The sequence below is a fragment of the Emydura macquarii genome, unplaced genomic scaffold, assembly GCF_026122565.2.
Source record: "Emydura macquarii macquarii isolate MOO-44397 ecotype Brisbane River unplaced genomic scaffold, CSIRO-AGI_Emac_v2 contig_1876, whole genome shotgun sequence".
Lineage (NCBI taxonomy): Eukaryota > Metazoa > Chordata > Testudines > Chelidae > Emydura > Emydura macquarii.
The window spans coordinates 4,378,678-4,390,245 of record NW_027132013.1 but is presented as its reverse complement, the minus strand read 5'-3'; the positions used below and the strand labels follow the sequence as shown (position 1 = coordinate 4,390,245).

The 11,568-nt window shown below is 44.0% G+C and overlaps 1 protein-coding gene across 1 annotated transcript in view; it reads left to right on the top strand.

Moving 5' to 3' along the window:
* The first annotated feature begins 4,314 nt into the window (after positions 1-4,314).
* Positions 4,315-11,568, top strand: part of SHANK2 (SH3 and multiple ankyrin repeat domains 2) — a 621,534-nt gene continuing 614,280 nt past the window's right edge. The window contains exon 1 of the mRNA XM_067557524.1: positions 4,315-4,915. The gene's annotated coding sequence lies outside the window, so the exon portion shown is untranslated. The remainder of the gene's footprint in view (positions 4,916-11,568) is intronic.

Genomic DNA, 11,568 nt, shown 5'->3' with positions numbered 1-11,568 from the left:
ATAAGGTTTTTGCTTTTATCTCCAACAGCTATCCATATGCAACACATAACCCATCTTCAACACATTTTCATTCTATGCAAAACCTTTAACTGTGACCTCAGAAAAGTTAAAGCAAAATAAGTTCCTAAATGCACCTAAATGAACCAACTTGGCTGTGCTGATCTGTTGATATTATTGATATAAAAGCATGTTCTGGTTATAGTGAATAACAGTAAATTCAGATTTTTCAGCCTAAAAACTGAAATATTCTTGAGTTGCTTTTTTTTTAACCAAGAGTTGAGGGTTTTATTTGAAAAAGTTTATTTTTCTCCATAAACCTGACTGCCCTATTTTCAGTAGTATCCCTTGGGTTATGAAATGGGCGAATCAGCAAGTCAGTTTCTTATCAACTGGAAGAACACATGTTCAGATGCTTTAAAATTTAAAGAGCACAAAGTAGGGACCCATTAGGAGAAAGTAAACACCTCCCATCCGAATTAAATTAATCTTTTTCTGTTGGCTTGTTGAGGAATATTCTGATTACCTGTCAACTGCCATCTCATTTCTAGGAGATTGAGAGGGTTAAGCATCACCCCCTCACCCACATCTCTCCTTTAGGATGTATGCAGAAGGAAGATTCCTCTGCACAACTCCAAGGAGTGTGACCAATGCATAGAAACGTCTTTGTGAAAATCTGCCAGTTAATAAATATCTATGCACCTACCCACTTTGTGCCTGAAATCAATTTTCAGTGCACAGCCCCATATTCATAAATATTAATGGATGCAATGTGTAGCACAGAATATTCCTTATTTAAAAAATGGAAATTCCTTGTTTAAAAAATATTTGAGTGCTGCAACAGTAAATACATTTTAAACTGTACAAAGCTGTTTTGTAAACTTTTAAAATATTATAGAAATGAATATCTAAGGGAATTTACATATAGTCTATTCCACTTACCTACATACAATTGTATGAATGTAGTATATTATGCCAGATCACCACTTATGCTATCATTTTGGTTGAACATCATTTTCTGTTTATAGATGGACTATTCTAAAACCTACATACTTACTCAGATTGTCTTGAAATTTGCTGTGTTTCATTGAAATTCTGGGCGGTGTTACTGTTCCACACATAGGATCATCTCAGGAAGGTGTTCCTGAGATACTGTCCCCCCCTCCCAAAAAAAACCCCCAAAAAACCCCAGCATATTACAAAATGTTCATTCATCTAACTCTTTTTTGCACAAACTTGGGGCTTAAACTATAGCTCTAATAATCCTCCAATTGATCTCAGTAATTTGGCATTTATTTCAGCTAGAGTATGGCACCCACTGATCCTTTGAAGAAGCAATGCTGAAAAAGTTACTGACTTTGTGTTTAGAAATTGGCTTGTGCCAACATTGCTGAGCCAAAGAGATTGAAGTGCATTTGTGCAGCAACACTAGGGCTCTACTGCAACAAGAGGCACGCACTTGTTACAATACCTGAGTGTCTCAAGGTGACATGTTGTGCTCCTTAAATTTGAATTGTAGCCAGGTACTATAAGTTCAAGCTCTTCCCCTTGACAGTTTTCAGAGAACATGTCATGTGAATGTTCCTTGCTCTCTGTCTGCATTCTGTAAATTTTGCCCTGAGACCAAAAGTTCTGGTTTGAGTAGTATTCTAAAGTGCTCTAAAATCCACATGCTGATTCTGATTTTACTATAGAATTATTGTAAAGAAAATAGCATTGATTAAACAGAGGGAAAATGAAAGATAGCTAGGCTAATGTAATCATGTTTTCTGAACAATGGAACAGAACGTGATCAAAGGAAATCAAGTTGTGGGGTCATTTGGTCCAGGGGTTCCTGAGACAGAGTCCCTTTAACAGAAGCTGTTCATAACATAGTCAGATTTTTATAACTTTTTTTTTGGTTCAGAGTGAGGGAATAAGAGGAATTGGAGTAGTAAGGAAGAATGTGTTGGAGCTGTTTTTGGAATGGTACAGGAAGGGAAGGGGGATAAATGGGATTGGGTGGTTGTGATGTTTTGGAGGTCACCCAGGCCAGTAAGGGGTTCTGCCTGCTTTGTAACCTTAGGGTGCCTTAATGCTATTTTCCTATGTGTCAGAACCCTGACACCAGTAGCTGGCCAGCAAGCATAAAAGTCTCACCCTACTTACTCCTTGCAGGGTGACCCCAAGAGCCCTTCCACTTCCAAGTCTCCCTAAATTCATCTACCCTGAGTTCTTAACTCCCAGACACTGTGACTTTTCCCCTCTGGTTTATCACCCCTAATGGAGTGAAACCTGCCCCCAGTTATCAGTTCATTTTGGCACATACATGCCACACAGTTTGCATGATAGAGACCTAGTGGGGATAAAAATAAATAAAAGGTTTATTTAATAGAAAAATCACAGACTCATAGATGAATTAGCAAAGGAAGCAAACACATACAGGTTACACAGAAAATAAACAGAAAGATGCTTTACATTTCTATATTAGCTAAATTTCCCTTTCTAATACAAGTTACCTATTTTCTTTTACCAGTTTCCTAGTACGCTCCCTGTCATAGAGGAGATCCAGACTTTCATGGACGGCACCCTGCCTTGACGCTGGCCCTCAGCCACAATCCTGCTTTTAAAAGCTTATACCTCACTCCCTTTTCTCTTTCTCCTGGTATCATGACTCATGGATAGTTATTAAAAGTGGGGAAAACTCCCTCCTTTCTTAGTTTTCCAAGACTGGGGTTTTCTTTCCAGTTTCAACGTCTTTCCATTAACTTTAATGGTCCATCATATTGATCTTTTCCTGGCTTGTACAATGTCTGTGCTAAGTGCTTGGAGCTCATCTGGGTAGTAAGACAGCCCCAGCCTGTCTGGCTGACCAACTCCCTATTGTGAGGTGGAGCTGAATGTTACAGCACCAATTAAGAGCACATTTTTTGTATCTATACAAATACACAATCCCACTACATTCCCTCCTCCCCACAGAGCCTCCACCTTTAAAAGGGGCATAGAGTAGCAAGTGGGAGGGTAGAGCTGGGTGTGTGTGTGTGTGTACACGTACACTTACACGGGAAAGGGGGTTGAAGCACCAGGGTGGTCAGAGCAGAGGGCACAGCAGCAGGAATGATGGAGGAGTTGGAGCAGTGTTAGAGTCTCTGAACAGATGGTGGGAATACAGGGGCCAGAGCAATAATCAGGGAGATGGGGGTATTGGAACAATGCATTGTAAAGTGCGGTGGAAAGGAAGAGGTCAGAATGGTGCAGTGAGGGATGCCAGCGGGCTTCATCTCTGTCCTCCCCCCATATGCCCACATCCATACTGCTCTCCCTTCAAAAATGTCCCCATTGTGTCCATGCCAGGCCCTGCACCCCCTCCCAGCTCCTCAACGCGTGGGCTCCATACCAGCGCTTGCCTCTCCAGGATGGGGAGAGCTGAAGAGGAAGAACCAGATTGCGGTGGGACACAAGAAGATCATGCAGGGGCAGGTAAGGGCTAACATAGAGTCAGTGCATTCTGTGGCTCGGTAATTATTACCAAGGAACCAGCGTCAGTGCAGGTGGAGAGCTGGGCTGTGGCAATGAGCATGCTGAGAAATAGTTTATAGAAAACCAAGCAAGGATCTTAAGTGCTTCTTCCCCCCCCCCCCCCAACTTTGATACCACAGAGAGGTTGCCCAGTGCTGCCTCTGGCCCCTCCAGAAAGCAGAGAGTGGCTCAGTGTAAACCTCTGAAAACCAGGAAAGGGAGAGTTAAGATACCTGCAGGGGTGGCCCTGTGATCTTAACTCTACCTTTTCCCTGTGGGCTGTCCCTGCCCACCAAACGCAAGGCTTCCCCCAGGACGCCCTTCAGGGCCAGGATTCCACAGCCTTGCCCGGGCTAGGGGGGCCGGGCTCTTGGTACTGCGCGTGGCGGTGTGACCAGGAGCTGCGTGCTGCTTAGGCGGAGTCCAGAGGCGCACTGCTGGCTCCCGAGAGCGCAAACACACGGGCCACGGGCTCCCTGCCCAGTTCCCACCAGGCCAGGCGCAGATCAGCGCACATTCTCCTCCCCCCCGTTTTAGGGGAAACCCCACGGCTAGCGTGTACAGCTGAGAAGATGCTCCTGGTACAACCACGACCGCTGCCCTTCCCGCCCCCATCCCCAGCTGGGTCAACGGGAACCACCCAATAGGAACGATGCAGCTGGCCCCGAAATCAATTTCCGCCTAATTTCGGGTCGCCCCTCGTGGGCTGTGCGCGTCTCTGCCGCAGCTGGGATTTTAAACAGCGCCGCTGGAGCATGCCTGCTCTGCTACACAATCTACTTAAACCCGCGCAGGAGGCTCGGCTGGACATTGTGGCCGACCCCACCCCACCGCCCGGGGAGGGAGGCTGCCTGCGTCCCGTCCCGTCCCGAACTTCTGCCTGCCGAGCTGCAGGCTCCGGGCAGCGCGCGCCTGGCTGAGGGAAGGACACAAATGCGCGAGGCGCTGCCTCCGCTCCCAGCCCCCGTCTCCAAAGTACTTTCTGGGGCGCGGGGTGAAGTGAGGCGCGCTCCGCCGGAGGGAAAGGCAGCCTCTCGCCTCAGCGGTGCGGGCGTGGCCTGCGGGGGGGGGGTGGGTGAGCGGCTGGCGGCAGAGTGAGGCGGGAGCGGAGCGCTCTGCCCTCCAGGGGGGCACGGAGAAGGAAGCCGGCGCCGCTCCCCCACACCGGTTTTGCAGAGCGCCTGTGCGCGTCGCGTCCAGCCCCGCTGCTCCCCCTCCCTCCGATGCTCCCTGGAAGTTGGGAAGCGTTTCGCCAGCCGGAGAAGCGCCTTCCTTGTTCCTTTCCCACCGCAGCAGCTTGAGTGTCTCCAGCTCCCGCCATGCCGGATTACAAACGCCGCGGGGAGGGGAGCAAGATAAGCGGCGCGCTTGGCCCGCCAGGCGGGTGCTGCTGAGCGGAGCCGGGGCGTGCAGCCGGCAGGTAAGCCCGTGCTAGGAACTACAACCAGGGCGGGCAGCGGAAAGGCGAGAGGGGGCGGGGGAGTGGCTCTTTTCCCCAGGGCTAAGCAGACACTTCTGGGGGCTGGGAGGGGACTCAAAGCCCTCTGCAGCGTCCGCCTGGGTTCTTGGGATTGTGCAGCCGATTGCCCGCGGTGAAACTTCAAGCGACATTTGTTTCTATTTCTTCACACCGTAAGTGTCCGTCCGTTGAATTGCTTCGCGCAGTTTGTGTCAACCGTGGCTCTCTCTCCGTGCGGTGGGCGGCAGCTCTTGACCTTGGAGCTGATCATTAACAGTAAGAAATGGGAGTGGCTCTTGCCTTTGTAAAAGATATGAATGGATGATTGAATGAATTCATGATAGCGGGTGCTAATTGCCTACTCGAAATCCGTACAACGTGCTTGGTGTGCAGAAGCTCTGCTAGTTACTATACAGCCCGCAGGTACAGGGGGTAAGGCTTTCACGCCACTCTTTCGCCGTCTGCTGATAAACATCCGCTTTGAAAGGTCCATTTAAGCAGGATGTTTGCATATTAAGGGGTGGGGGTGTCAGGTGCACAGCAGTTCTCTGCTTTGCCAGCATAGCTGCACAGACCATAAACATCATCTGGCACCCCTGCCACATCTGGAACTCCTGCCCAGCCATTCTATGCAGGGCTGAAAAATAAGACACTGATCTGATTTCTCAGAGATCTAAACAACTCGCCTATTTCTTCTGTATCAGTGTTTTCATTTGATGATTACCCGCCCCATCCACCGAAGGTTAAATGTACAATTATAAATCGAAGTGAGGGTGAGAGACGGACTAGTGAAATACCTGCCCGTGGAGAAGAGCAGCGGTGAATGTGCAGTGTTTGCGCTGGGGCAATACAACGCCAGATGGCGCCTCTTTAAGTGGACAGTGAAACTGACCTTTGCAGCTCAGCTACTGCATGTTGCACGGAGAACGAGTTATGCAACTACAGTGAAGCTAGGTAGTGGGAGCTTTGAAGTAATTCATTGGCCAGTAACATTAGAAAAGTAAGCTGGCTGCTGGGTTTTTGTTCTTGAGAGAAAAAATTGTAAGCAGGGTCAAATTCCACTCTTTATTATGCAGTTGTCAGTACTGAGTAACTCTTGAATTTAATGGTGTTTCTTAGTTAAAATACCTAGATGAGTAGAGGTAAGATGAGAGAAGAATTTGGCCACACAGTCTAGAGATCCAGAATGAGATCAGGAACTTGGCTAGCAGGGAAAGGTACCAGAATTGGGCTTGGAAACACATTCCTACCTGCTGTGGCAAATAAGAGGAGAGCTGGTGCCATATTTATGTTGGGGGACAGGGGCAGATGTTAGGTAAAAGGTAGTAATTGTGAGCTGAAGGGGATGGGGGAGTATGTATTTTGAGGACTTGTGAAGCTCAAGGACAGTGAACTGAGGGGGTGCTGATGAAGAGTGTAGGCTGGTAAAACATATGGACTGAACAGTGCAGGAGTAGGTGAAGTAAGGGTGAGCTAGAGATCTGGGCTCATGACCTGTGTGGGAGTTTGTGTCACGTGGGTCTGATACAACTTTGGGGACAGGAGTGTGTGCAAGGTGGATCAGAGTGTGTTAATAAACCACACATCTCCGTCAGTTGTAAAGGAGGGGGCAAGAAGACAGAAGGGAAATGAATGGGAGAAAGATGTATTGAAATTGAGGAGAGGAGGGAATTACAACATGGATTGTCCAAAAAGCATTTCTTCCCTTAGGCAGGCCCTTAATTTTATGCACAAAAGCAGTCCCATTGACTTCAACTGGGCTACACACATGCATCTGTTAAGTATATGCATATGTGTTTGCAAGCTCAGGACCTTCCTCTGTAAAAGAGCAGCAGCAACAACAATATCTCTAATAGTAAATAAACACATGAACCATATCTCCGCTAACTTTTCCTGTAAAAGTTCTTGCTTCCATTTCTTGTTTCCCTTTTTTGCCTATGTTCCTTGGCTCTATTTAGTTCTCCCACAGTCAAACAGCCCTGTCAGGTGTTGTTTTTTTTTTTTTAAGCACTATTTAAACTCAGTTGTGGGTCATGATTATGATCTATCTTTGTAATAGCATGGCTCCTCTTGACTTTTATTAAAAACAAAGAACCACAAAATTAATTCTAAGCCCTCGATAGATAGCTAGGCTAAAAGTTGGTTTAGCAGCGAAGTATCTGGGCTTTACCATGACTCCTTAATTTGGTTTTGCAATACTCTCTCTGTAGCTCCATTCCCCCATCTATGAAATGGGTATGATAATGTTTCTTCCACCCTATATCTGTTTCATCTATTTAGTCTATCTCTTCCTGTGTGTTTGTATGGCCGATGCAAAACGGGACCCTGATCTTCATTGGGTCCTTTAAGCAACACTTCAATAAATATTTTTTCTACCCATAGAGACAACAAGAAACTGACTTAGAACATGCTTGGACCACAGCTCTGTTTAAATGATGGTGGCCACAATTTTCAAACTTGAGTGCTTTAAAATTAGCCATCTAGATCCATATTTAGACACCAACATAAAATTGGCCTGATTTTTCATAGATGCTGAGGACTGAAGATAATGAAACTGTAGGTGCTCAGCCCCTTTGGAAATCAGACCGATTCTAATTAAGCAACTAAATATAGATTTCGCAGCCTAAATTTAGGTACCCATGTTTGAAAACAGTAGGTAGGTGCACAGTACGGGGGCTACATCTTTCTTATGGGCTAAAGCTAAAAGCATATGGGGAGGGATCTGGAGCATCTGACAAACTATTTGCACTATTCTGCCTAGTGCTGGGACAGCTCCTCAGATCAAGCCCCTTGGCCTATCCCATAACAATCCTGCTTCCCTCAGGCCCAGAAAAGGCTAATTGAACCCCATTCTCTCCTTCCTCCTCTCTTTTTCATTCCTTTCTGTAGAGTTTTCCCACCTTTTTTTCCTTTCTTCCCAACTTCTGTCTCCATTCCTCCAGCATTGTCCTTCCTTTTTTCTCTCTCCCTTCAGCCTATGCCCCCACCCTTCTATTTCCTCCTCGTCTCTCTTCCTTCCCCAGAGGCCTCTTCCTTCCCATAGGTGGCATCCTCCCTGCTATCACCTCAGAAATAGTTCCACTCCCCTCTTGATTTCATCCCTCTATCTCTCTCCTACCTCCTACTTGGCTGTGCTGTGAGCTTAGAGGGGAGGAGGAGTCTGGGCTGGCTGGCTGTGATCCGATTCCTGGCTTAGGCTCGTGCTCGCTCTCTCCTTGCGACTGGAGTGTACTCCCTGAGCAGTTTGCTTTTCATAAATTCCTTTTTGCCTCCTTGCACTGACTCCCATGAACTACTATCCTGAGGATTTAAGATGTGTCCCAGGTAAGATCTGTTCATGCCAGTTGTTTCTCTGCACAAAGGAGTTGCAAGGGGTGGAGGTAGGAGGAAGAAGTTATGTCCCCTTTGCAGACAGGTGAAGAGCATTCTAAAGAGGGGCAAGTGAATTATGCAAGAAGTTCCAATATGATGGTGTTGTCAAGTTTCCTGCTTCTGTTTCAGTGGCAGATTTGTTTTTCATTGCTTTTGTGGATCAGATGGAATGCTACATTAGGGTGTCTGATGATGGGTGTTTAACAAATCCCCTTCTCCTGTAAATGTACCACCCTAGTCAGAGATAGGAAGTGCACTTAATTACACTATCAAACTAAGTTTTTTCCAATAACTAATAACATTTGCAATCTAGCTAATGTAGGATCTTTGACAAGGATAGGAGAGGTGAGTGGCCTTTTAGTATTTATTTTCTGACTTTGCAGGTTTTCCATACTAGGTTGCTAAAATCTCAAACCTGAAATTTCAGTGCTACAAAGTATACAGTGAGTGACTGTTGCTCCTTTCTCTAGTTTTTCAATTTTGTCCTTATAAAAATGTAAATATATGCATAATAATTTGCATTTCATTAACTTTAGAAAGAACAGTCATATTAAAAATCTTTAACTAATTTCCCTGCCTGTCTTACAAAGAGCACCTGAGATACATAAAACCAAAAGAATTTTAAACATCTGATTTACTGTCTGCACTTTATGCTGTTTTCATTGTGCATTTTTCAGTTTAGACAGAAAAAGTAAACAGTTTCAAATTTGTTTATGGTCACTTTCTAATCAATTTCTCTTCTAGGTTCTTGTATTTCAGCACAATGCTGCATTGCTTAAATTGCCAATACAACAGAAGAATGTTTATTTGTTTTTAAAAAGATTTCCCTTGGCTTTTAAAATAGTGCATGAAAACAATACAAATGGTCTTTGCTTTGCTTTTTACAAAAAACAAAATAAATCTGACCTCTGCCAGTCTGATTTTTCTTTAGTATAACACTTTCAAATGCTATTTTCAAATGCTCTTTCTTTCTTTCTTTCTTTCTTTCTTAGTGCATGTATTGCATTGCATACAAAGAACTACATTAAAAGAACGTTAAGGTTGCAAAATCAAGCCCTCAAAATCAGGAAATGTCAGAGTTAATGTTGCCTGTGTAGCCGTATTTAAACTCCTTTGTGCATACACATTATTACCTGAGCTTACAAGACCTTATGTCCAACTTAATGGCATTTCAACATTTTGATGAAATGGGATAACTTTTGAATGCCAGATCTGATCAATTCCAAAATTTCAGATTAAGTTCTGGACATCAAATGGCATAGTCCTATTGATTTTGGTGAAAATTGGAAGGGAGCTGGTACAGCTGGTTAGCAGTAGAGTTGGAACCCAGAGCCTTTGGATCCACAGCACAGATCTTTTTATTACTTGAGCTCAAAGAATAGTTGTAAGGAGAAATAAGCTGTTATCTTCTGTATGGACCAGCCACTAGTTGGGGATGTGACGCACAGGCATACATGGCTCTGGGTTACACAGTTATTTGCCAGATGGCAGAGAAATATTGGGAATCAAGAATCAGGTTCTATTTTTGGCTCTGAAGGGGAGTGTGCTCTGTTGATTAGCAGCAACATATCTAAGTATACATGTTTGGCCCACTCATTCTGAACAATAGCATCATTAAGTGGATGTGACTTCAGTCATATTAGAGACCTGGAGCCAGATTCTAGCCCTAGCTGTTTACCAGCATCACATAGATGCCACAAACAGGATTATGGCCCCATTGTACTAGGCCATGTACATATCCAGTTGGTGGGATTCTATGCAGAATCAATTGTAGGATTAGGGACATAAAGTAGAAGGACTGACCTGCTCAGTTTTTGAAAACAAGATATGAATTGTACTGTAAATAAAGAAAAGTAAATATTATTCATTGTTGAGCTTGGAACTCCAGTGATTGATGATTAGTGCTGTGTGTTCCTGAGTAGCAATTAAAAAAATATATATATATTATATTTTTAAGAGACTTTTGATGAAGGTTAGAAATAGTCTTTGTTTTGGGGTTGGGGTGGGTAAAAAAGCTATTCTAATACAATTATGAAGTGAACTCAGACACAGATAAAACACTAGTGATGTTATAGATCAGATTTAAGATCAAAGTTAAGTTTGAAACTCCATTTGAACTTTTGCTGCTGTGCAGCATTTAGAGTGTGTATTGTTTCACCATTATTTGAATAGCCTTGTAGGGTCTAGGCTGAACAAGTTTAGGACAAAGTCTCAGCGTTGGTTGTACATTTCCTAAGGTTTGTTTGTCAGTCACTCTGATAATGGTGGCTGAGTGTGTGTGTGTGTGTGTGTGTGTGTGTGTGTGTGGTAACATGAAAAGTCATGTCACTTTTAAAAACAAACAAACATGTATTTGCCCAGTAGAATGTAGAAATAGTTTTTTAACAATGGCGACAGTCACTCTAACAGAGCCTTTAAGAAGCCTCTTGATGCAAGACCTAATAAAGTAACCTGTGATACTGTTATTACAATATGAATATATAAATATTCATGTCACTTAAAAAAAAGTAGATATTTGCATGTTGTTTACCTTCTTAATTTAAAAAGTACCAAAAGGGCTACGCAAGTTGACATTTAAAAAATAACTGAGTAAAAGGTGGCCATACAGTGCTATCTGAGATATGGCAAGTTATCCCGTTCTGAGTGTAACATCCGGATTATGAATGGTCTGTAAAATGTCATTTAAAAATAAAGGCTTTTTAAAAATTAATGTGCCAAAAAGAAGGTAACAGGTTTGGGCTATTTTTCTAAATTAAATAAAAGTGGTGGTGTTGAAGTGCAGAAAGCCAATGTGCAAATGTTCACTCTTCAGCATTTGCTCAGCTCCTGTGCAGAGAGGCTTTCACAGAGTATGGAGACATGCATTATGCTCTGCAATGTGAACAAACCTCTGTGCCTATAATGAGATGTGCATGGTTGAGCATGAAGATGTTGAGTGGGGGGATGGTGGCAATAAGATGTGTCCAGGGCATAAATGCAATCCAGTATGTGCAAGTGATGTTTGTAGCTGTTGTGTGCAGGATTTTCAGTTACTTCAAGTACTAGGTGCAGTGGCTTACACAAGCATATTTCAAAACTGCACTTCATAGAAACTGAGATAAGAGCCATTTATTCACGGTCTCATGCTGTATGTTGGGCACTGTGTATTTACCTCTCTACCAGGCTAAAAGTACTTGCTCCCACTCTGCTTTTTTCACCTTAGTGGATTGCATTATTGTTCTCTCTGTCCTCATTTGCATGCC